Source organism: Akebia trifoliata, chromosome 7, assembly GCF_017979445.1.
Source record: "Akebia trifoliata isolate Shusen 1 chromosome 7, ASM1797944v1, whole genome shotgun sequence".
Classification (NCBI taxonomy): Eukaryota; Viridiplantae; Streptophyta; class Magnoliopsida; order Ranunculales; family Lardizabalaceae; genus Akebia; species Akebia trifoliata.
Window position 1 is genome coordinate 6,939,424 of NC_141381.1, and position 25,565 is coordinate 6,964,988.

The window sequence follows — 25,565 nt, forward strand, 5'->3', positions numbered from 1 at the left end:
TATATCATTCCTTATGACACTTAATGTTACCACCAATCCTTTGCCTACCTATCAAAATTAGTCTCCATCTGCTTTAAACCAAATTTCCTCAATCAGAATAGAATTAGTTGGCCCATTTTTTTTTATTTTCCGATCAATTTTAACGGTCTATCTTCGTTTCAACGAGATAAGCTCATGTATCACATGACAGAGACAATGTTGGAAGACAAAAATTTTGTTGAAGTAATGGGTCATTTAGCATTTGACAGACTCAAATCAGAGTATGAAACAATAATCCATCATGAAGATATTTGAGGAGGCATAGATCCCGGCATTACAATCTATCCATCCGAGTATTGCTCCTAATTTTGAAGTCAAATTACCTTTAAGTATTTTTCAGATTTATTTCAATTATATTGGTCATTAAATTTAGTTAGTCGCGTCAGTCATGTTAATTTTTATTATGTTAGTAGTTTTTCTTCAGATAGTTGTGCCAGCCATGTTGGTTTTTATTAGTCAATTAGCTCTATTTGAGTTTATCAACTGTGTTATCAATTTTTTTTTCAATTCCAATGAAATAAAGGAGTATTCTAATTATTATGCATGCAATAATGATTTGAACATGAAATTAATATGGAAAAAAGTTTTGAGCTCAATGATTGAACTTGATAAATATAAGAATTAAATAATACACTTAACAATAACGATTTGATACTACCTTGTCTCCAAAGGAACATGAGAAAATAATAAACTTACTTGACAAATTTGATAATGATAATATTTTTGCATGATAACACCCAAATATTGGGCAGATTAAGAAATTAATTTAAAGATGATTATCAAAATTAAAATTATAAGAGCTATGCAACTGAAGTCACTGATAATGAACCCATATTTGAAGAAGGAACCATTATGTTTTTCACTCTTAAAAAGAAATTTTTTTTAGAAATTCTCAATAGTTGAACAATTTCAAGCAGATATGAAAAACTCAACATTGTGAAAAAGAATCACACTCAAATCTTTATGTGAAAATTCTAAAGATTAAAGACTCGTCCGGGGCATTACATCCATTTTCAAAAAGAGACCTAATTCAACAACTCGATCAAGACATCGGGTATCTAGAACCTTAACTATATCAAACGATGTTACGCCTGAAGAGGCCTTATTTAGCCGAACCATATTTATTTTCTTACTAGCAAAAAATTCTGAAAAGAAAAAAAAATAATTTCTTTAGCCCTTTGCCGCTTATATAAAAAATCAAATAACCTCTTCTTTCTAAATCACACCGATCAACCATCGAAGGAAAGTTTTTCTTTAAACTATGTTTTGACCACATTCAAAAATTGAAAAGAAAAAAAATTGGAGTGCAACTTGAGAAGGTACTTTAGGCTAGATCACATAAAAAGATTAAAAAAAGATTCTCTCAAGAAAAGTGTCATTCAAAAGAAATCTCCTATCAAACGGTACAAAGGAAGAAAACAACAAAAAACAATAATGCAAAATTAGGAGTATTTTGAAAACTGAGAGAATCAAATAATTTGTAGGAAAAAAAATACCATACTAGGGGCATTTTAAAAATTTGAACCATAAATCTTCTCTCTTTAAACCTTAACCAAAGCCCACCTATTAAATCTTCTTGAATACTAATTTATTTGATTAAAGAGCAAGGAATCAAAGGTTGTCGAGTTAAATTTTCGAGATCATCAAGAGAAAAGAAGAGTCCTCTAAGTTGAAAATTTGAAATGACAACTTAAATAAAAGCTAGGGCATAACCATAAAAAAAAGATCCTGTTAGATTGAAAACCTGAAAATGCGACCTCAACAAAAATCAAGGCATTGTAGAAAAAAAAAACGAAAGCCCACTAGGTGAAAATATTGAAAAGGCAACCTAAGTAAAAACTAGGACACCAAAAAAGGAATCCTATTGAGTTGAAAATTTAGGAAAACTACTTAAGCAAAAGCAATGGCAAGCATCACAATGGGTTCGAGCAGTAACGATGATCTTCCAACGAAGAACTTGTGCCCAACCAGGATAATATCTAAGTTGAAAGAGACTTTTAAGACATTTCAAACATGTTGGATCTACAAGAGTAGGTTTACTTGTCCAAGTGTTTCGAAAGGAAAAACATAAGACCATTGATCCATTTTGAAGGAGGGGATCTTCCATTTCAATCATTATCAAAATTTCAAATTCAACTCAAGTATTTCTCAATAGTAATGAAAATGATTAATTCCTTGTTGTGAATATGATCTTAAGAATTCTGAAAATTTAAAGAAATGTCAATTCTTCTGTTTGTCATTTGTCCATAGTCTCTCATCCATACTATCCAAGTGCAATTCAATTCATCAACTTTGTAGTCAAGTTTCCATTAGAAGTCAGTTTTAAATTAGGGGGATTTTCAAAAAGTCACCATGATTCAAAATTTTTATTCTTAATCACATGATCAAAAGAAATATATTACTCTAAAGTCTAAAGATTTGGTGGAGTCCAATGCTAATTATGAATCCAGGTGCATGATAAGCAAAACTTGAGGCCCAATTAATCTGAGTTTGACAACACCGTGACTCAAACTATTTCAAACTCGACAATACCAAGGTTCCCAATCACTTTGAATTCAACAATATCGTAACTTCCATTATTTTGAGTTCAAAAATATCGTGACTCTTAATCCTTGAGCTAAAAAACACTATGGCTCTAACCATCTTAAGTCCGAAAATACAGCGATTCCTTTAATCTTTGAGCCTGAAAGTACCGTGGCTTCAATCCTGAGCCTAAAATAATAATGACTCTATCACTATTTCTTAAGTCCAAAAATATCTTGACTTCACCTCGAGTCGGAAAATACTACAACTCTAACAACCTCGAGTCTGATAATACAGTAATTTTAATTAATCAAAGCACAATCATATTCATAATCCAAGACTTCATCAAGTTGCAGTCTGAAGATACCGAGATTTCACCATCCAGAGTTTGAAAATATCGCTACTATATTATCATTTCTTAATCACAAAAATACGGTGCTTTGACCTCAAGTCTGAAAACCCGAATCTGAAAATACTATGACTCCAACAACTTCGAGTCTGATAATACAATAGCTCCAATTAATCAAAGTACAATCATATTCATAATTCAAGAACTTCATCAACTTGCTGCCTGAAGATATCGAGGCTTCACCATCTAAAATTTGAAAATATCGCGACTATATTATCATTTCTTAAGCACAAAATTACGATACCTTCACCCCGAGTCAAAAAATATAGTGACTATATCCATCTCGAGCCCAACAATACAATGACTCCAATTAATCAATGCATAATCATATTCATAATCCAAGACTTCATCAAATTGTAGCCTAAAGATATCGAGGCTTCCCCATCCAGAATTCAAAAATATTGAGACTCTATTCATTCCAATCTAAGAAATTTACTAATATTCTTTTATCATTGCATTTATTCACTACACACATGCATTGTTTTTAAAATTATTTTCAAATTTTATCAACGTTTTATCATCTTTTATTAGTGAGGGTTTCGAAACTCTAGGACCTGACTCCTTTAATCAAGGATAATTTAGACACAAGGATCCGATCAATTCTCAAAATAGTAAATTTTAACATGTTCTTATCATTTTCTAGTCAAATAGAACTCGCACTCCAAGATTTGAAAATTTTTAATTTGTGGAGAACTTCACCCTCGAGGATCTGAATATCCCTATAAATTACCAAATCAACCCATAAAATGAAATGTCAGTTACTTTGGGATTCAGATGTTGTACTATTTAACAAATAGTTTTTTCATCTAGTTTACTTTTACTATTTGCCAAAGAGTGGCATTTATAGATACCCTATTTTGTGACTTTAATGATGAGCGCATAATACATGTGAAGAACCAAAAACTTATGAGATGCTCGTTCATAATCATTAGAATCCTTACCATTTTCCCCCATTATCTCTTTTTTCTATAAGTTAGACTTAGAAATTATGCACGCTTAGAATTGCCGTCACTTTATATTTGACTTAGCAAGTATGTACACTTAGAATTGCTATACGTTTTGATAACTTTGAGACCTCGCAACACTAAAAAAATGAGATTTTAAAACTTAGAAATAATTACATTGTGGCTAGACGAAATCACTTGTCAAATTTCACATAAATTGACAAAATGATAAAATGATAAAAATACCCCTTCTTAGTCTCGTATCTCTGAAATATCTCAAAATGCTTTAATTACTTTCGGAATGTGATTCGAGTATAATGAAATTAAAATCAATAAAAATGGAAATGTTTACAAAGAATAACAAAACTAACCAAACTACCACTAAACGTTCAATTCTTACTTAGAAACCTCAATTCTTATGAAAATGTGAATATGACATGTAAGATAAATTTATCAAGTGTACTTCGGTATTGATAAAATTTAGAAAACTCTTGTGCTTAGAAAAATTATAAATTTCACATGAAATGATAGAAAATTTTCTCATAAAATGATGATTTTCATCATATAAAATGATGGTTTCCACTTTCCACTATGTGGAATGACACCTTTTGAATCATAAGGATACTCAATATGAAATGATAAATTTTTCCATAAAGAACGACAACCTTTGATCTCTTGAAACCATGAACTTTAAGCTATGGTCGAAGGGAGTTGAAATTTTAAACTTGAAACCAAAACAAAAAAATAAATAAATATTTTATTCAAATCCATTTAGAGATGGAAATCAAAATGCTACACGATTTTAAATATTGAATATTTAACCCAAATTTAAAAAAAAATATCATCGATTCCATCGACATTGATTAAACTCAAACATTAATAAGACGACTAATTGATCAAACTAATCCAAAAGAAAATAAAAATTGGACCGACCCTTTGAACCAATCATTCATTGTTAAAATCTAATTAATTAATAGGCGAGATGTATGGGATCATTACTCAATATCTCCAATTTTCACTCATTAAAATTGATTCGGCCAAGAGAAAGTGTAGAAGCAAAAAACTAATATACCATGAAGTAGAAACGTTTAAGGATTTGGGGGAGATTTAAGTACATTGGCCAATATTATGGCAGCCATGCTTCGTGTCGACCTCCATTAATGCCCCAACAAACAAGTTCCTATCCTACTTCGTAATAACAGCCACAAACATCCTTAACCCACATTTCTTTAACCAATACTCACTTTTTCATTATCTTCTTCATGTCTCTCTTCTAGGCACCATTGAACTCCCTCTCCGTTTCCTTTATAATTACACTACAACCTCTCTCACTATCTCTCGAACTCCCATACTCTTGTCCTCTTTGCATGTAGAACTCCTATCTTTTTCACTCTCTCATTTTCAATTTTTACCACCCAATTTTCACTCTCTCAATCTCAATTTTCAACCCCACCTAAAACACTCAACAGTTATCTGCTTCCCTCATTCAGTCTTAATCACAGACTACCATTAACTTCATTTTTAGACTTAACTCATCATTCTCTACCTCTTTCCCATACCCACCTCATAGAATCCGTAGCTTAGGGTTCCACCCCTCTACCCATAGAATGCTTAGCCCAACATTCATCCTCTTGCTCTCGATTTTTCCTCACAACCAATCTTGGCTTCGACCCTTACAATCATACCACTCACGCTGTCGGTTTATCATTCATTCCAATTAGGAAAGTGAAGCAAAAGTTTTTTAAAGGGATCTTAGCAACCAAACATCCGTTGTATGGTAAAAGTAAGTTTTTTTTAATCTTCTATTTGAAATTTTTTATCTATGGAGTTGACTCATTGCCTTTTGCATGTTAAGGGTTAAAAATTGTAATGTTTTATAAAACTAGCTTTCTTTTCTTCAAAAAATATTTGAGTCAGTTCGTCAATTTTCGTGGTGCTGTAAATCAATTTAATTGAAAAGGTCTTTATAAAATTTGTCATCGCATCAACTCATTGATTTTCACACACCTTAGACTTGGAAGTGTTTTTTTATATATAAAATTTGTTCATCAATTCAACTCATTGATTTTGGCAATTTTTTCGAGATTTCATACACATATTTCAAATTACGTTTGGTCTTATCCCAAAAGATATATGGGGTATGTAGGCAACCTAAGAAGTCACTTCAGGCCAGACCATAACAAAATAAAATTCTTTTTTTTTTATCCATTAATTTGCTTTTCGAATATTTCTTTTAATTTATTATGAGTTGACTCGTTAGCATTTAAATCGATTTTTCTCTTTTATAAAAAATAAGTCCTCAAATTGATTCAATGATTTTTCATGCATATGGAACTGCATCGATTTGCTAATTTTTGCCAAGTTGAGTAAAACTGACTTTTTCAAAAAGTATTCCTTGCTTTCCTAAAAGTGCAGAATTCAAGGAAATTATGTAATCAAAATTTGAAAAATCTAAGTTGAGGACTTGATTGGCTAATCTAGCATAATAAGATGATGATGATTGACCTTGACCATAGTCACCTTAAATTGACTTTAGCCATAGTTTGACTTTAGTCTTCACTCATTGACCATAATATAATCTTGGATTGCAGTAGAGACTGATTGTCTCAATCAGGCGGGTTCAATGCCTAACACCTTTCGAAACCCGTAATCTGATGCCTTACTCATTGTCTTTATTGTAAATCGACCTGAATTCCATTTGAAATCATTTATAGTTCTTGGATATAAACTAGGTGGCAACTCCCAAACATACCTAGATCCACATTAGCCTCAAATCATCGAGGGCGTTTTCACATGGTCCGTCGAAATTAGCCTTTCTTAATGTAGTGATTTAAACCGATCCATTTTACCTAATATCATGATTAAGACTAGTTTAAGTCCCTATTTTCTACAAAATGATTTTGAAAAACTAATTTTAGGTGACAATTCACACCTAAGTATTTTATGAATGGTAACGACTCCAAAAATTAAGTAGTGTGAAGGTTTCTTAACCAAAATCTACATGCTACACTTAGTATAGTACAAATTAGAAAATTGAATCCCAAGACTTGAAATCGACGAGCTTAAGTTTTACAAAGCTAGGTAAACCACTTGAAAGATTGTTATATATAGGTAAACCAACTAAGGCTAAGAAGGGCTTATTGGATATGATAAGCACATCTTTAGTCGTCCTTTACCTTTATAGTAGGTATTAAAGGTGAATCTTCCACTTTCAGGAGTACACCTAAGCCAGTTGTTGTTTGTCACTTCTATGGAGAAAAATATACATGAAATTTAAATGCTTAATGTAGACACCCCATTTTTTCTAAGCCAAACCCGAGAGCCCTTAAAAATTTTCAAAGATGGATTTGACCCAAAGAATTCTTCAAATGGGCCTCAAAGCTCATCAAAAAGAAGTTTTAGGCCTTTTAAAGTATGATTTTTAGCTATGCCATGGGTAACCTATGGACCAAGCCATTTTTGTCCTAGTCCTTGCCTCGGCCATGGACTAGAGGACCTTTTGTTTGGTCTTTACCTCACCCAAGGACCTTTGTACTTTTGTTGGGTCTCCTCCTCAGTCAAGGACTAGTTGGTTATTTTGGGGACTATTGCACTCGAGTGCGTAAGGGGAGTTTACCCTAAACTCTCTTTAATCCTTCATTTCCTTGGGGCCACTATGACCTTTTAGCTTTTTACCCTCCATTAAATCTTGTTTAACATTTCTCTATTGGTTTTAAGGTAACTGTGTTAATTCTATCAATCTTGACACTTAATCATCCCTTGGTCCCCACAAATATGTAATTACCTACCTACCTCTAGTTTTTTGAGATTTATTTTAATGTAATTGACCTTTAAGCTCACCACTCTTACTGTTAATGCAGAACCATTTATCCTAAGTTTAATGCAATTCGACCATCTTCAAGGGATTATGACCCTTTTGCCCATCCATATGAATTCTCTAGAATCTCAAGAACAATTACTTGATTACCCTCAAGTTGTTAGGAACCTAACTAAAGCAATTGGCTAAAAAGCCCTAACTTTCCCATGCCAATTACAAGCCATTGCTTTTAAGTTCTTTAGAGTTTGACCAAGTTCAAAGGATCATGACATTCTTACCCCTCAAAGAGAATTCTTTAGAATCTTGAGTGTAATTATCCTCTTAACACTAATTTGTCGAAAATCATGAGAGGTGAACTAACCTTTGTGTCCCAACTCTTCATTGTTATTCACATTCCATTGTTCTTATTTTATTGCAACGACCGAAACGACCTTGTCACTATTGTGCATAACAAATTTTGTTCCAAATATTTTCTAAAAAAAATACTTGCAGCGAAAACCAATATTATTATGGTCGTCGCTGATACAAACACCGACTAATGTAACTTCGACGAATGATGAAGAGAACACTGATCGTCGCTAAAGGTAATAGAGACCACTTTTTAGCCTATAGCGACGGGTGTGGCTGTCGCTAAACCACCTATTTATTGTAGTGACTATTAAAAACAAATAACATGATGAGAAATATAATATCATTTACTGTATGACTGTAGACCATTAAATCCTTGTTAAACTTATGAGAATTTATGTGAAATACAAGCATGTGAACTGGGAAAACAAATGAAAGAAATGAAGAGTATAATAACATTTTTTGTGAATGACCAGGGGATACTCTGATTGATAAAGAAAATTATAAAGGAGAATCCACCTTGAGAAGAGAAGGAAGTTTTGAGTAAAACATCAGACTTTTTTTTTTCTTATCATTTGTGCGCTTACATTTTGTCCATTCATTTGGAAATTGGAAGTTAATTATTAAACAAATTTTAATTTTAGTTTTTAAGTAAAAAAATATACATTTATAGTACAAATGATAAGGCCATGTATATCTTTAGTGTTGTAAATCCAAAAAGAAGAGTAAGTGTGATTCGACACTAAAATTTGGAAGACAACAAATTCCCCCACATTCATATTTAATCTTATTATTACCTAGGTCGCTTTTGTAAAAAAAAAAAAAATTATAATCCCACAACCCTTTAATCACTATAATTAATTTTCTAAAATTACAAAAATAACCTTTTATTTTCATTATGATACCAGAGACCTAGGTTCAAATCATGTCAGCATTAAGTTACTGAAATCATTAAATATAGACTTATTGAAATTTTTTTTTACAAAAATCCTTCCAATAAGTTAAATGATAAAAATATGTTATAAAATTAGATAATTTATTTAAAAGTTTAAATTAAATAATAAAAAATTCAATCAGGCGTAATTATCAAAACATTAGGGGGTCAAAGTGTAATTTGCCAGTTTTATAATTTATGTGCTTTTATACATACCATCTACTAATAGTGATCAACAAAACTAAATTAGTTGGTGAGAATTATAAATATTGAAATAATGAGAGAGGACCAAGTGTCACAGTGAATTTTTTGAAAGGGGACGATAGGTCATTTTCGATTATAAAAAAAAAAATGCATATATATAAACAATCCTTTTTCAAAAGATGGGTTAGAAGATTTGGATTGAGCTGATTTTTTGTGAGGATGATCTCTATGATGAGAAGATCATCCTCAAAAATAATCAGCCCAATTCAAAACTTTTTACTTTTATTTTGAAAAATTATTATTTTTACATATGCTTTTACTTATGTCCCATGACCCACCCCCCATATATATATATATAAGATGATTTTGCTCAAATTCTGCTCTTCTTTCTCTACACCTTGCACTATGTGTCTCATTCGTTTAACTACTTTATTTTTTGAAGGCCAACACCTATGCTACCCTAGCCTTCCTGAAGTGGCGTGAAGTTGAAGATCACGAAGCTTCTTTCACCAGGGAGTATGATAAGAAAATTATTTTGCTCTAAGGTAAGCTAGCCTCTAACTAATTCTCTCAAGAGGCCAAAGAGGAAATGTAGGCAAATCTGACCCAATTTTCTAAGGCAAACTTAATTTTTTAAACTAGCAATAAGAGGTTGATGAGTTCCCAAGGTACTCTTCAACTAGAATTGGCTAACTACAAGGCAAGAGTGCAAAAGGGAGACGCAGAACTGGTTAATCTCTAAGAGAAAGTGTAGTAGTACGAACTTGAGTTAGATTCCCTTAAGGCTATTTTTTAGTCAACAAGGGCTGAAACCAATGTAGCACAGGCCAATGAGGATGAAGTAGAGACCAAGAAGCTGCTGGGTCAACTACCGACCCAGTACTCTCGAGTGGTAGAGGAAGTTTCTACCAAGGCCTATCAAGAAGGCTTTGAAACTGCTCGGCTTTAGTATGAAGATGAGGATGAGGAAAATAAGGAAAACTATGATGATTCTGATGGTTATCTTCTCAAGGAGAGTCTCAAATGGTCTAGTGACCATAGGTGAGTCCCTTCCTTCTAGCTGGTTGAGGAAGGTAACCCAGTCGATATTCTAAATTGCGTCCTTAGTGAGCTTATGGAGGTTGGGCAGACATAGACTTGAAACAAGCCAATCAAACCAACTTGTCTACCCCTGCCAGCTATCTGCCTCTTATCCCCCATTATTGATGTCGATCAGGATGAACCAACCAACTCCCAAATCCACTGAAGCCTCACCTCCTACCAACCAGTTTCTTACTACCAAATGAAGGCATGTCTTTTGGTTTTTACTATACTTAGGTTTCACTATTTTTTCCTGATTTTCCCATTTTTTGGATTTCTCTTGTATGCCTTTTGAAATTAAAGAAAAGACTTTACTTTTATGCTAACTGTTATTTTGCTTAGCTTGATTTACTAGGCTCTTCAACAAGAATCTGATCTATTTTTTGAGTTCCTTGCACTGTACACTCTGCTTTACTAAGCACTTCAACAAGAATTTGATCTATTTTTTGCATTATTGTACTGTACACTCTATTTCTTCCCCTTAGGTTCTACCTTATATTTTTCTTACTTAGGTAAAATCTTTTTGAAAATAATATCACTTAGAATTTTAAGCAATATGTGTTTAGGTCAAATAGCATCCTCTAAGTTACTTACCTCCAATAGGGTTCTAACTCAGCATTACGCCAATTAGGATAGTACAGGATATCACTCAACTCTATATACCTTATTTATAAAGACATAACAGGATCATGTGCAACCTTATCCACAAAAGGATTTTATCTAAGTGTTTCGTCCTTTAGGGCAAACTATAATCGTCCAAATCTTCACCCTATTAATTAGGGTAGAGAGAAGATTTGACATCCTTATTCCTGAAGAGACCCAACTTACTATCCCATCTCTTAAGACAAAGCGTAGCCATCCAACTCTTTATTCTATGATTTAAGGTAGAAAAGATCTGTGAGGACCTGACTATTCGAAAATAGCCTTACTTTATGCTCCGTCACTCAAGATAGAATGTGATCGTCCAACTCTTCAATCTACCACTTAAGACAAAGGAGAACTACGATGACCTAACTCTCAAAAAAGCCCAACTCTATACTCTGTTACTCAAAACAGAACGTGACTGTACAACTTTTCATTCTACCACTTAAGGTAGAAGAGAGCTGCAAGGACCTTACTCTCGAAAGAACCCAACTTTGTGCTCTATCACTCAAGACAAAGTGTGGCCGTCCAACTCTTCCCTCTACCACTTAAGACAGAGGAGAGTTACGAGGACCTGACTCTCAAAAGAGCCCAACTCTCTGTGCTCTGTCATTTAGGACAGGGTGTGGCCGTCCAACTCTTCAGTCTACCACTTAAGGCTGAGGAGAGCTGTGAAGACCTGACTCTCAAAGAGCCCAACTCAGTGCTATGTTATTCATGTCAAAGTAGGGTCCCGACCAACTCCATATCTTGCCAATTAAAACAAAACAAAACCAAGTAGACCCGGACCCCCCAAGGGGCCCATCTTAGTATTATATTACTCATGACAGAGTAAGGCCCCGACTAGTTCCATACTCTGTCAAACAAGGTAGAATAGAACCACGTAGACTTGGACCCCTTAAGGGATCCATCTCAGTGCTATGTTACTCTTGACAAAGTAGGGCCTCGACTAGCTTAATACCCTGCCAATTAAGGTAGAGTAGAATCACGTAGACCTGGACCCCCAATGGGGCCCATCTTAGTGCTATGTTACTCTTGACAAAGAAGGGCCCTAACCAACTCAATACCCTTCCAATTAAAGTAAAGCAGAACCACACAAACCCGAACCCCCAAAAGGGTCCATCTCGACTATATTCATTCATAGGCTATCAATAATATAAAAATCTTTCTCATTGATAATATCTTTTGAGGTTACAAATGCTCCATGGTCTAGGTAACTCTTGACCAAACATTGTTGTTAAGTAGTAAACCCACTTCTGGCCCACTTTTACCATTCTATAGATTCTTCCTTGTTTAGACCTAATTTTTCGTTATTCTACTCTTTTGTATTCTAGAATACCTTACGTAACACTAAATCTCCTTCTTTGAATTGCCTATGGCAGACCCTTTTATTGAAGTAATTATGCAGCCTCTAATGATAACTTTGTAGCCTTATCAACGATGCCTCTCACTTTTCAAGTAAATATAGCCCTACTATTATTTACTTGTTGTTCTAGTCAGTTTACACCACCTTTGATCTTATTGTGGGCAAACTATTCTTTGTCAGTTTTACTACCTTCATTCCATATGCCATGGAAAATGAAGATGTCTTTGTAGAAGTGCTGGCAATTGTCTTGTATGCCCATAATACTCCATGCAAGATTGTTGTTCACCTACCTTTCACTTCTCCCAGTCTTTTCTTTAGTATTCTATCAGTACTTTGTTTGTGATTTTGGCTTATCTGTTGCTCTACGGATACTGTGACATAGAGAATAACTACGTTATCCCATGTTTTTTACAAAAATATATAATCTACTCTTTTACAAATTGCATCCCATATCTAAGATTATTATGCATGATAAATCAAATCAACAGATTATGTTCTCCCAAATGAACTTCTGTACTTCTTACTGATGAATTCTGGCAAGAGGGAGTACTTATGGCCACTTTGTGAAGTAATCTGCTGCCACTAACAAGAAGGTTAGCGCTTGTTTGTTACCGCTTCAAAACGCGGCTATTACTGCGTTTGCGGTGAAAAGCTACGGTTTCATTCGTAATTACCATTTGATAAAAATGGCGTTAAAAATCTGCGGTTTGTAATTGCGTTTTGAAATGCAAAATGGAGAAGCTTGATTAAGACATTTTTTTAATCGCGTTTGCGGGGGAATAAAACACTGAATAAAAGGTTGAAGTGAAAAGACGATTTTGCCCTTGCCCCTTTACTCTATTCTCTTTGACAGAACCTTCGACAGAACCTTTCACTGATCTCACCTTTCTTTCTCGATCTCACCTCTCTTTCTCTCTCTCTCTCTCTATTACACCTATCTCTCTATCTCACGGTCTCTCTCTCTACTTATATTCGTTTCTTCTCTGTCGAGAAGCCTCTAACACAGCTGCGCACAGCTGTTCGATCTCAATCTTGCACAGATCTCTCCGTTGCGAAGCTCTCTCTCTCTGTCGAGCCACGCACAGATTTGCGTGTAACCGGAGTTCCACTTCGTCTCTTCTCTCTCGACAAATAGCGAAATCAAACGGGATTTGTGGTTTGATTTTTCTAACCCTATAAACATTTTCAGATTTTTTTTTTTAATTTTAGGGTCTACTTTGATTATAGTTGTGATTATTATTTTGTTGATTATAGTTTTGTGCAAATTTCATCTTTTTTCTCTCGACAAACAGTTGAATCAAACGAGATTTTTGGTTCCATTTTTATAACCCTATAAACATGGAAATTTCTGAAATGTTTTTACCAATTTTAGTGTCTAGTTGATTATAATTTTGTTATTTAAGAAAATTTCATAATGTTTTTTTTTATCACTTTTATTCAATTTGGTTCGATTTTTCTAACCATCTAAACATGGATCATAATTTTTTTTTTATATCAATTTTATGGTCTAATTGATTATAGTTTTGTGCAAATGTCAGAATTTTTTTTTTGTCAATTTTGTTTAATTTGGTTTGATTTTTATAACACTATAAACATGGAAATTTTTAAAAAAAAATTTATCAATTTTAGGGTCTACGTGATTATAGTTTTGTTATTTAAGCAAATTTCAGAATTTTGTTTTTATCAATTTGTTCGATTTTTCTAACCATCTAAACATGAAAATTTCATAATTTTATTTTTATCAATTTTAGGGTCTAATTGATTATAGTTTTGTGCAAATTTTAGAATTTTTTTTTTATCAATTTTATTTAATTTGGTTTGATTTTTCTAACCCTATAAACATGGAAATTTCAAAATTTTTTTAACAATTTTAGGGTCTACGTGATTATAGTTTTGTTATTTAAGCAAATTTCAGAATTGTTTTATATCAATTTTATTTAATTTGGTTTGATTTTTCTAACCCTATAAACATGGAAATTTCATAATTTTTTTTTTATCAATTTTATTTAATTTGATTTGATTTTTCTGACCCTATAAACATGGAAATTTAAGAATTTTTTTTATCAGTTTAGGGTCTACATGATTATAGTTTTGTTATTTAAGCAAATTAAAGAATTTTTTTTCTCAATTTTATTTAATTTTTTGTAGGGTTTGGATTTTTTAAGGGTTTATTATGTGGGTGTGTTTATTATTTATATATTCATGGTTGAATTAAATAGTCATGCATTACAATGGTTAGCTTCAAGAGTTTTTGAAATTCCAATAAGGGCTGGATTCATAATGGTAGCATAATTCATAATGTAAGGTTTTCTCGAGTAAGGATTGGATTTTAGCTTTAAGCAAAAGAGTCCTTAGTGGCAGTCTCACCAAGTTTTAAAGTTTGAATATTTGAATCATGTTTGTTGGATGTTGTAGAATTGTGATGGTTTTTTTTTTAAATTTTGAACTGAATCATGTTTGTTTGATGTTTGTGTTTGGTGGTGGTTGTCGTTCGTGTTTGAATCATGAATGCTTTTCTTTATCTTACATACGCACACACACACACACATCAATTACTGCACTATGTATAGTCAAAGATTGAGAACACAGGGATCCCTCATCGTGGGACTGAGAACTGTGCGTTCTTCCGGCTATCTATAGGATAGCCTGACATTGCCTCCTGATTTCTCTCTTTGATTATACATTGTGCAAAAATCAAAATATATATGTGTACTTCTCTTTAACTTACACACGCACACACACATCAATTACTATACTTTGTACAGTCAAAGATAGAGAACACAGGGATCCCTCACCGTGGGACTGAGAACAGTATTTTTATTGTTCTTACTTATTTCGTTATTTTTTTTGTTTGTGAACTAAAGATTTTACAAAAGATTGATGATGAGATTGAAGTAGAATATGACATGTTTTGTTCCATGCATTACTGTTGTTATTACTATTGACAGATGGAAGATAACAATTCAAAAAGTGCGAAAGCGGATTGGACACCCAAACAACATGAAGTTTGAGTTGAGATATGCTATGAATTAGTTAAAAAGGGGAGGAGACCACATAAAGTACTTGATAAGATCGGATATGAAATATTGGTGAAGGAATTTAAAAGGATAACTGGCGTTTACTATGATAGAGGGAAAATAAAAAATAAGTGGGATAGACAAAAAGGACTTTGGGGACGTTGGAATAAGATTTGGACAAATACTGGCATCTCTTATGATGTTGAGACTGGTATATTAGATGCAAGTGAGGAGGGGTGGGATGGGTGGCTAGAGGTATATTTTTTTGTTACTTCTTTATTTTATTTATTTCTTTTATATATAATTTAGAATTTTTATTTTTTAAAGCATCATCTAAAATATGCAATATTTCGATCGAAGCCTTTGATGTTTGCGAAGCAATTAGATGTAATCTGTGGAGGCACATATACTACTGGTAGCCGGATGTGGTCGCCTGCATCTGGTACAATGCCATCTACATTAGTAAACCAACCAGATAATCTTGATACGGATGATCTAGAAGATGTCATGGAGACTTTGCCCCTAGAGTCTCAGACACCTCTAGACTTTACTCTTGATAATGCTGATGAGTTAGGGGATGATGCTACCGCTACTATACCCCCACCCATAGACCCTGTTCGACGCAAAAGTGACCATACTCTACAACCTCAGGGTCGTAAGTGAAAGCGCCCTCGATCCGCGGGGTGCGCGGATCCGCTTTTGACCCTTGAGATTTGGGAGTCGCCACCTAGTTATTGTGGTCTAGGAACCAAACTGACTCTAAAATGGATAAAAACTACTCTACTACAGAAAATCTGAATCCGGGGATCATGTTACGGGGTTGGAAGGTGTTAGGCACCAACCCCGCCCGGCCAATGCCGGTCTCTACTTATCTCAAATAAATCTACATCGCTAATGACAAACCTAGATTAAAAAATAATAAAAAAGCTTACCTTTGATCTGTAAAAGTGCTATTCCCTCAGATCTGGTGAAAATGACTCCTTGTATCGTATTCCTTACTTCGTTCTATCTCCGGATCTGATTTCTGATCTCCGAGATAAGGTATCTCCTTCTTGGATATGGATGCTTCAAATTTATTGTGGATTTTTGGGATATTTTTTAGAGGTTTTTGGGTATTTTTTAGGCTAAAATCGGAGTAGGGGTGTTAGGGAAGGAGTTGGGGCTCCAAAATTAGGGTTTTGGGGAGGCTATGGAGGCTTTTTTACCTACTTTTTCTAGGGTTTTTTCTTTGATACGAAAATAGGGTGTGGAGGCTCCTATTTATAAAGTTTTTTAGAAGCATTAGGGTTTCATTAGGATTTCTTTTAAGGTTTCAATTAGGGTTTTGACTTAGTCTTTAGGGTTTTAATTTAGGGTTTTGACATTAGTCTTATGAGATTGATTTGATTAGTTTAGATTAGGGTTTTGATTTAGGGTTTTGACCTTAGTCTTATGAGATTGACTCGATTAGTTTAGATTAGGGTTTTGATTTAGGGTTTTGACTTTAGTCTTATGAGATTGACTTTAATACTTGACTTTAGTCTTACTTAATTGACTTTAATTTTGACTTTAGTCTTACTTGATTTACTTTAATACCTTGACTTCAGTCTTGCTTGATTTACTTTTAATTTTGGGAGAACCCCCCTCCATTATTTCTTTAATTCTTTGGACCCCCAAATGGAGGGGTCCTTAAAGAAATATCCCACGAACCCTCAACAATTTCGCCTGAGAGTCCGATTAATCGATTTTTTAGGTTCAAAATTTTAAATTAATTTCATTAAAGTTTCACTTTAATTATTTAATGTTTTATTTATTAATTTCGAATTTTTTAATTATAAAAATTGTGAAATTACCGTTTTGCCCCCGGAGAGGACTTTTCACGTTTCAAGTCGATTTTTAATGTTTTAGGATGTTTTAGAATCGGTTTTTCGTAAGGAATTCAATGAGAGTGTTGGTTTGTGTCATTTATGAAAATTTTTATGTGAAATTATTGTGAACTTTATGAGGGGCATTTTCGTAATTTTGTCAAATTCTGTTAAAATTGGTGAAATGATTTATTTGGTTCCGATTTGTTATTTTATGTGTTCGAGAGAGTTTTCCTAAGCGTAACGTAGGCTCTAGGGTTGTTTTGAGGTTAGGGGTATTTTGGTAATTTAATCATTTTTAGTGATTTTTATCGTGAAGCTTCTTTTTGGTTTGCAAGATGATGATTTCTATGTTTCTGGGGTCGTATTTTCCTAGCGTAGCGTGGTTTCTAAGTTTTGTCAGTTCGAGATACCTCATCCGGATTTCTGAAACATATCTGGTAACAAAATAAAGCATTGGAATAGACATCCATCATTGGGAACCTTTGCGATCGGGTTGACGACTTGATTAATCAGGCGGATGCAAAAATGGGGTGTCTACAGTAAGCAGAAGATGACTACCGCTATGCGAATTGGCTAGTCATTGGAGAAGCTTGTAAATGTAGTTAACAATCAGACATCTGCTTCTATCAATCTTACTTCTATTAAGAAAGGCACTATTCAATAGTTAATAAACCTCTTAGACCAACTAACAGATGTAACCCCCAACAATGATCTCTATCATTTTACGTTGAAGATGTTTATGAAGAACAACCAATTCAGAGAGATTTTTATGGGTTACGATCAACAGATATTCGTCTTAGGTGGTTGGAGAACGAGATGACTGATTATTTGACTGGGAGAGATTTTTAGACATTTTTTCATGTTATTTTTATATTATTTTGATTTTGGGATGCATCTATAGGGTGCAATATACTTGGTTACTTTTATATTTATGTTGGTTTGATGATGCACCTATAGGGTGCAATATACATTGGTTATTTTTTGCACTAATATGATGTAATATACTCTGTTAGATGAATATGTTAATTTTTGTTAGACGTATATTATATTTTCTGTTAGATGGATATTATTTGCACTATTGGATGTTTATTGTGATAAATATTGTGGATAATGAGTTTTGTTGTATGTAGTGCATATCATTTTATTGTGTATTGTAAGTTGGTGTATATACAACTAATATGGATCCATAAATAGGTCAAATGGATTCAAATGTTGATACCACAAATACTGTTGATACGATTGATACCATGGATTCAAATGATGATACCAATAATACTGTTGAGTCAAGTGTTTTAAATATAGCCATGAGAGGAGTCATCCTAGGTTCTTTATTTTATTGTGAAAATGTCTTAGATAGGGAAGAACATAGTAATTGTCCGTTCAAGGGGATTGATTTTATGCGGAAAACACTGAATGATAATACGACATGTCACTCATTGTTTAGAATGGAAAACCATGTATTTGTGAATCTATTTTCTATTTTGGAGAAATGGGGTCTACTAAAGATGCATCGATATATTACTATTCAAGAACAAGTAGCGATGTTCCTATTGATAATAGGACATAGTCAAGGACAAAGAGTAATTGCAAATTGTTTTGTTCATTCACTTGAAACGGTTAGTAAGTACTTCAACATAGTTATTTTGGTGATTGTGAACTTGTCAATGTCCTTAATTGTACCTCCCGACCTCAATGAAGTCTCTCCGCACATCCGTAACAATCCTCATTTTTGGTCATATTTTAAGGTAATTTCTTATATACATACACTTTAAATATATTTATTTTATTAATGTTTTTAGATTAATATAATTAAAAAATATGTAGGGTTGTATTTGAGCGATAGACGGAACACATGTTAGTGCATTTGTACCAATAGCAGACCAAATGCAATATCGAGGACATAAGGGACTCACACAAAATATAATGGCAACATGTTCGTTTGATATGTTGTTCATTCATGTGGTGGTTGGTTGGGAAGGGTCGGCTAATGATTCACCGATCTTCCTTGAGACATTGAATACTCCCAATTTAAAATTTTCATATCCTCCGCCAGGTCTGTATTTAAAAGTTTATCAATTATATATTTTTATATTCAATTCTACAAATAATTTTTTTTTAGATAATAGGTAAATACTATCTGCTAGATGTTGGGTACCCGCACATGGAAGGTTATCTCGCACCTTACCGAGGTGTTCGATACCATCTACAAGACTATAGAAAGTCAAAGGCAAATGGTCGACAAGAAATATTTAATCATTTACATTCTTTACTTCGGAATGTGATCGAACGAACCTTTGGGGTTTTGAAGGCAAAATGGCCTATCTTGAAGATGATGCGTTCATATAATTTGAACAAACAACGAAACATTGTTGTGACCTGCATGACATTGCACAATTTTATCAGAAAATATGTGATTGTCGATGAAGAATTTATTCAATTCGAGGAAGAAGGGACAATGAAAGAGGAAGAAGATGGGATCACTGATCAAGAGTATCCAGTTCCCCCATCAGTAGGTCATCAGAGTCAACAAACAATGAAAATGCATAGGGATTCAATAGCTGATGCCATTTTTACTAACAATCATTGATGCATTTTCATATTAAGTTTTTTTACTTTTTATTGTAATTATAAATACTATTATTCGATGTTGGAATAAAGATTATACTATTTTTAATTATATTTCGAAGATTCTATGCTTATTTATTTATATTCTTATGTATGATGAATAACATTGATGGCAAATTATACGTATCCACCATGTTGTTCATGTGGTCGAGTGATGACATTAATCACAGTTAAAACAAAAAAAAATTATGGGAGGAGGTTTTATAGGTGTCCATCTTGGCAGGTAATATAATATTGATATTAATGTTGGGTGCATATTTATATTTGGTGAGATTGATATTAATTCATGTGTTATTTTACTTTATAGAAACATGCAAGGTCTTTTGTGTGGGCAGATGAAGTTGACATTATCAATGATAATGTTCCTCAAAATAAAGTAACGGAGTCAAATAAGAAGAATGAAAAATATATTTTGTATGCATTTGTTGGATGTATATTTTTTATGTTTTTATTTATTTCAATTTTACTTAATTTATTAACTATGATTATAATGTTTAAATGACGTCGGAATGTAAATTAAAAGTTATGTGGATGTGTTATGTATATATGATGTGATGTGGATATGTTATGTATATATGATGTAATGTGAATGTTGAATTGCGTATTATGCAGGTATTTTGTTTATCACGAAAATTTTATATGTCCATTTTTAATAGGAGATGCTGTCGAAATTTCTGTAGAATTATAAATTTTTTTACATTTTTTTGAATTATAAATATTTTAAATTAATACAATTATTTTTAAAAATTTTTATATAATTTTATTATATTTATATATATTTAGTGTAGTTATATATTTATAAGGGTATTCTGGTAATTTTTTATGCATTTTGAGTGTTCTATCAATCTTAAGGGTATTCTAGTCATTTTACCCTAAACAGCAAATTCTAGAAGCTATATCAAACAATAATTACCAGATTCTGGTCAACAACACAGCACTTTTACAAAGCCCTATCAAACAAGCTTTTCAGTGTTTCAGCTTCTGACAGCAGATTCAAGCAACTTAATCAAACGGGGCCTTAGTTTTCCTGGTGCTCTAGGCAAGGAACCTACTAGATCAATCCTCCACTGTGCAAACGGCCAAGGGCTGACTAGGGAGTTGAGTTGTAGTACAGGCTAACAGATAATCCTTCTATGCCTTTGGCAACTATTGCAATGTTTAATGTACAAGGATGAATCTTTTTGCAAATAAGGTCAAAAATACCCTTGGGAGAATACTTTATGAGCCAAAGATCTTGCCCCTGAGTGATTCTCGCAATCTTCTTTGTGGATTTCGCTTAGTACCTCTTTTGCTTCTTCTATCGTTAGGTAACATAGGAGAGGTCCACCTATATATTTTTTATATAGCTTTACATCTAGGATTGTGTACCTCTCTACTCTATTCTTCACACGTCATGCCCTCTTAAGATCATCAAGTAACAGTCTTGATTGTAGGAAGGCGATGATTGGGCTCATCTACCATTGATTCCCGATCGCAACCACTACACTGACCAAGTCAAGCTTATCTATCGAAGTTCTTTGCTGGTAGCCTAATGGTAGTTCTCTCTTGTCTCATCCTACCAGCATTGAGGTTATGAAGATTAATATGTCTGCATGTCTATTGTCTGCTCTAAGTACGTGTTCTACTTTTACTTCCTTTGCTTGAAGTATGACGGATCTGATTTTCTCCAAGTGGGGTTGCATTCTAGGATCTCGTGCCTCAATTGTTCCATTGACATGGTTTACTATTAGCTGTGAGTCACTGTAAATTGTAGCTTCTGTTACCCCCAGCCTAGTCAACGTATTGAGGCCAAGCAGCATTGCTTCATACTTTGTTTCATTATTTAAGGCTTTGAACCCAAGCTTGGCCATTTTCTCTATCCTGGAACCATCAGGAGTGATTAGAACTGCCCCTATACCAAATTCTTCTAGATTATCCACGTAGATCTTCCACCCGAGATGATTGCTCATCTTCAATGTTCTCCAACTCCTCTACCAGTAGATCTTCTCTTTCTTCAATTGGAAAATCAACCAAGAAATCCATCATTGCTTGTCCTTTCAATAAGACCTTAAGCTTGTATTCAAGTTCAAATTCTACCAATTGTATGGCCCATTTTACCATTTTGCTTGACCCCTACATATTTCTTAAGACTGACTTCAAAGGGTACTATGTGATGACTTGCACTCTGTATGCTTGAAAGTATGGCCTCAATCATAGGGATGTATAAACTAAGGGCAGTCCCATCTTCTTAATTATGAAATATCACGTTTCTGCGTCAGTGATGATTTTGCTTAAGAAGTAGATGTGCTATTAAGCTATTGTCCCTATTTTGACTAAGACTGAGTTGAAAGCGCATTCAAAAATTACTAGATACAGCCCAAGTTATTCCCTAACTTCAGGCTTGGAAAGTATAGGCAGTAACCCCAAGTACTTCAACTCTGTGAAAGTATGTTTACATTCCTTTGTCCACTCGAACTTGATTTTCTTTCACAGTGTAGACACCCTATTTTTGCATTCGACTGATTAATCAACTCATCAACTCAATCGTGACTATTCTCAATGATGGATGATTATTCTAATGCTATATCTGTTACTAAATATGTTTCAGAAATTCAAATGAGGTATCTCAAGCAAACAAAACTCTAGAAACCACGCTACGCTAGGAAAATACGAGCCAACGTAGAAATCATCATTTTTCAAACAAAAAGAAGTTTTACGATAAAAATCACTAAAAATGAAAAAATTACCAAAATACCCCTAATATCAAAACATCCCTAGAGCCTACATTACGCTTAAAAAAATTCATTTGAACACATAAAACAATAAAATGAAATCAAATAAACCATTCTACCAATTTTCACCAAATTCGACAAAATTATGGAAATGCTCCTCATACGGGTTCACAATCATTTCACGCCAAAAATTTTATAAGTGACAAAAACCGATAATCCCATCGAATTCTTTACAAAAAATCGATTTTAAAACATCCCGAAACATCGAAAAATGACTTGAAACGCAAAAGTTTTCTTCGGGAGGCAAAACGGTAATTTTCCAATTTTAAAAGTTTTAAATTTTGAACTTAATAAATAAAACATTAATTAACGTAAAATAAAACCTTAATAAAATTGATTTAAAAATCTAAACCAAGAAAATTAATCAATCAAGCCCTCAAGCAAAATTGTTGATGGTTGCCCACTTATTTAAGTGGAGCCTCCTGATATTTATTAAAAGACCCTTCCATCTGGGGGTCCAAATAATTAAAGATATAATTAGGGGGTTTTCCACAAGAATTAAAAATATATTCTTTCATTGTACGCAAGATTAAAAAACCGAATTTTGAAAAAACAAGTCAATCACATAAGACTTAAGTCAAAACTCTAATTAAAATCCTAATCTAAAGAAACCTAGTCAATCAAATAAGACTTAAGTCAAAATCCTAATTAGCTCATCTAAAAAGAGACCTAGTCAAATCCTAATTCTTCCAAAACACTCTATAAATATAGAGCTTCCACAACCTAATTTTGCAGGTCAAAATAAATCTTAGAAAAAGTAAGTTAAAAAGTCTCACTAGCCTTCTCCAAACCCTGATTTTGAAGTCCCAACTCCTTACCTAATATCCAAGCCCCAACTTTTGGTAAAAAAATACCCAAAAACCCTTCAAAAACACCTAAAAATCCCTCAAAAAATTAGGAAATACTCATATCTCAGAAGAAGACACCTCAACTTTGAGATCTAAAACAGATCTAGTAACGGAGGAAACGCATGGAATTTCATACGAAGAGTCTCTTCGCCAGCTCTGAGAGAACAAATCGTTACGATCATCTAGGTATATTTTTATTTTTTTATTTGTTTTATTTATTTGTTCTACGTCTTTTTCGTAATGTAATCCTTTTTTGGGAAATAGTAGAGATCGACGTTTGCCGGACGGGGTTGGTGCCTAACACCTTCCAACCCCGTAACCTGATCCCCGGACCATAGTTTCTTTTTATTCGTAGATTAGTTGTTTTATCTGTTAGAGTCAATATTTGATTTTTAGACCAAAATAACTAGGTGGCGACTTCCAAACCTCAAAAATAAAAATGGATCCGCACATCCCGCGGATCAAAGATGCTTTCACACAACAACTAGTATAGAAGCCTGCATTTATCAAAAGACCTAGATATGAACCTATTTAGAGGTATGACCCTTCCTGCCAACTTTTGAACTTGCTTATGTGTTTTTGGTAAAGACATTTCTAGTAGTGCTCTAATCTGGTTTGGGTTAACTTTTATCCCTCTATTCGTAACCAGGTACGTAAGGAACTTCTCTGAAGTTAATGCAAAAGTGCATTTTTTAGGGTTAAGCTTCATTTTAACCTTCCTTACTTGAGAGAGGACTTCCTCCAGGTCAATAATATGGTTTTCCTTGTTCTTGTTCTTTACCAACAAATCTTCAATGTAGACTTCTACTATTTTTCCTAACAGATCTCTAAAGAGCTCTATTACTAGCCTCTGATAAGTTGCCCATGCATTCTTCAAACTGAAGGGCATAACTCTATAACAGTATAGCCCTTGCTCGATGATGAAGGTCATCTTCTCTTGATCTGTAGGACTGAGTTGAATATGATTGTAACTAGAGTAGCTATCCATAAAAGACAACCTTTCGTGACCTGAAGTGGCATCTACTAATTAGTCAATCCTTGGCATAGAAAAATATCCTTAAGACATGACTTATTCAGGTTTGTAAAGTTAATACAAACTCCGACTTTCCCATTCTTCTTTGGTACCACCACTATATTAGCTATCCAATCAGGGAACTGTATTTCCTTGATAAGTCATACTCTGATCAGTTTGTTCACCTCTCCATTTACTACTTCCCTGAAATGAGGTGCTAGTCTTCTTGACTTCTATTTTACTAGCTTCATTGCTGGCTCAATGTTTAAGTGATGGCAGATTACTTCAGGGTTAATCTTTATCATCTCTTCTATGGACTAGGCGAAAACATCCATGTTACTTCTTAGGTAATCTGTTAACTCTTCCAACTCCTCTGGGCCTAGTTCTGCCCTTACTCTAGTCTACCTTCCTTCCCCTACATCCACCATCCGGATATTTTATAGGCATAGGGTCTCGTTAATCTCAACCCCCTACTTTCATTGTTATTCTTGAGCTTTTTTCACAGTGAGTTTTTCTTTGCCCAATGTATATACTTAGGCTGCCACCTGATTCCCTCAGATGTCCCACATCCCCTGCGATTTTAGGAATCTTATGACCTTGTAATATGTTAATGGTACAACCCTCATCTCATGGGTCTACTATCTGTCTAGTATAGCATTGTAAGGGGACTTTGCTTCGATGACCATAAATCTAGTTATCAAAGTTATTGGCCTTGCCTGTTGAGGCAATAACGACCTAGTTTGAGGATCAGGCTTGAAAAGCCCCAAGTATGGGAAGTATTGCCAGAACGACCTAGTTTTTTTTAATTTTATTTCTAGTTGTTTGTTTCTTTGTTTATTTTTATTTTTTATCATTCTTTTTTGCTCAATTATTAATTACTTGTTTGAATGGTAAATGTTTTGTTTTGGCACATTTTTTTTATGGTTCAATCTAGGGTCACTCAGAATGATCCTAAATAATACAAGATTTCTAGAGGGTAATGATATGAAATAATGATTGTTGACTCATTTTTTTTATCTAGTTTATTTTATATTTTTGGGTTGTATTATCTTCTCTTGGCATTATTTGGATTGATTTTGGGTATGTTATTTTGGAGTATCACTTTCTATGATTCAATCTAAGGTCATTTTGGGATGACT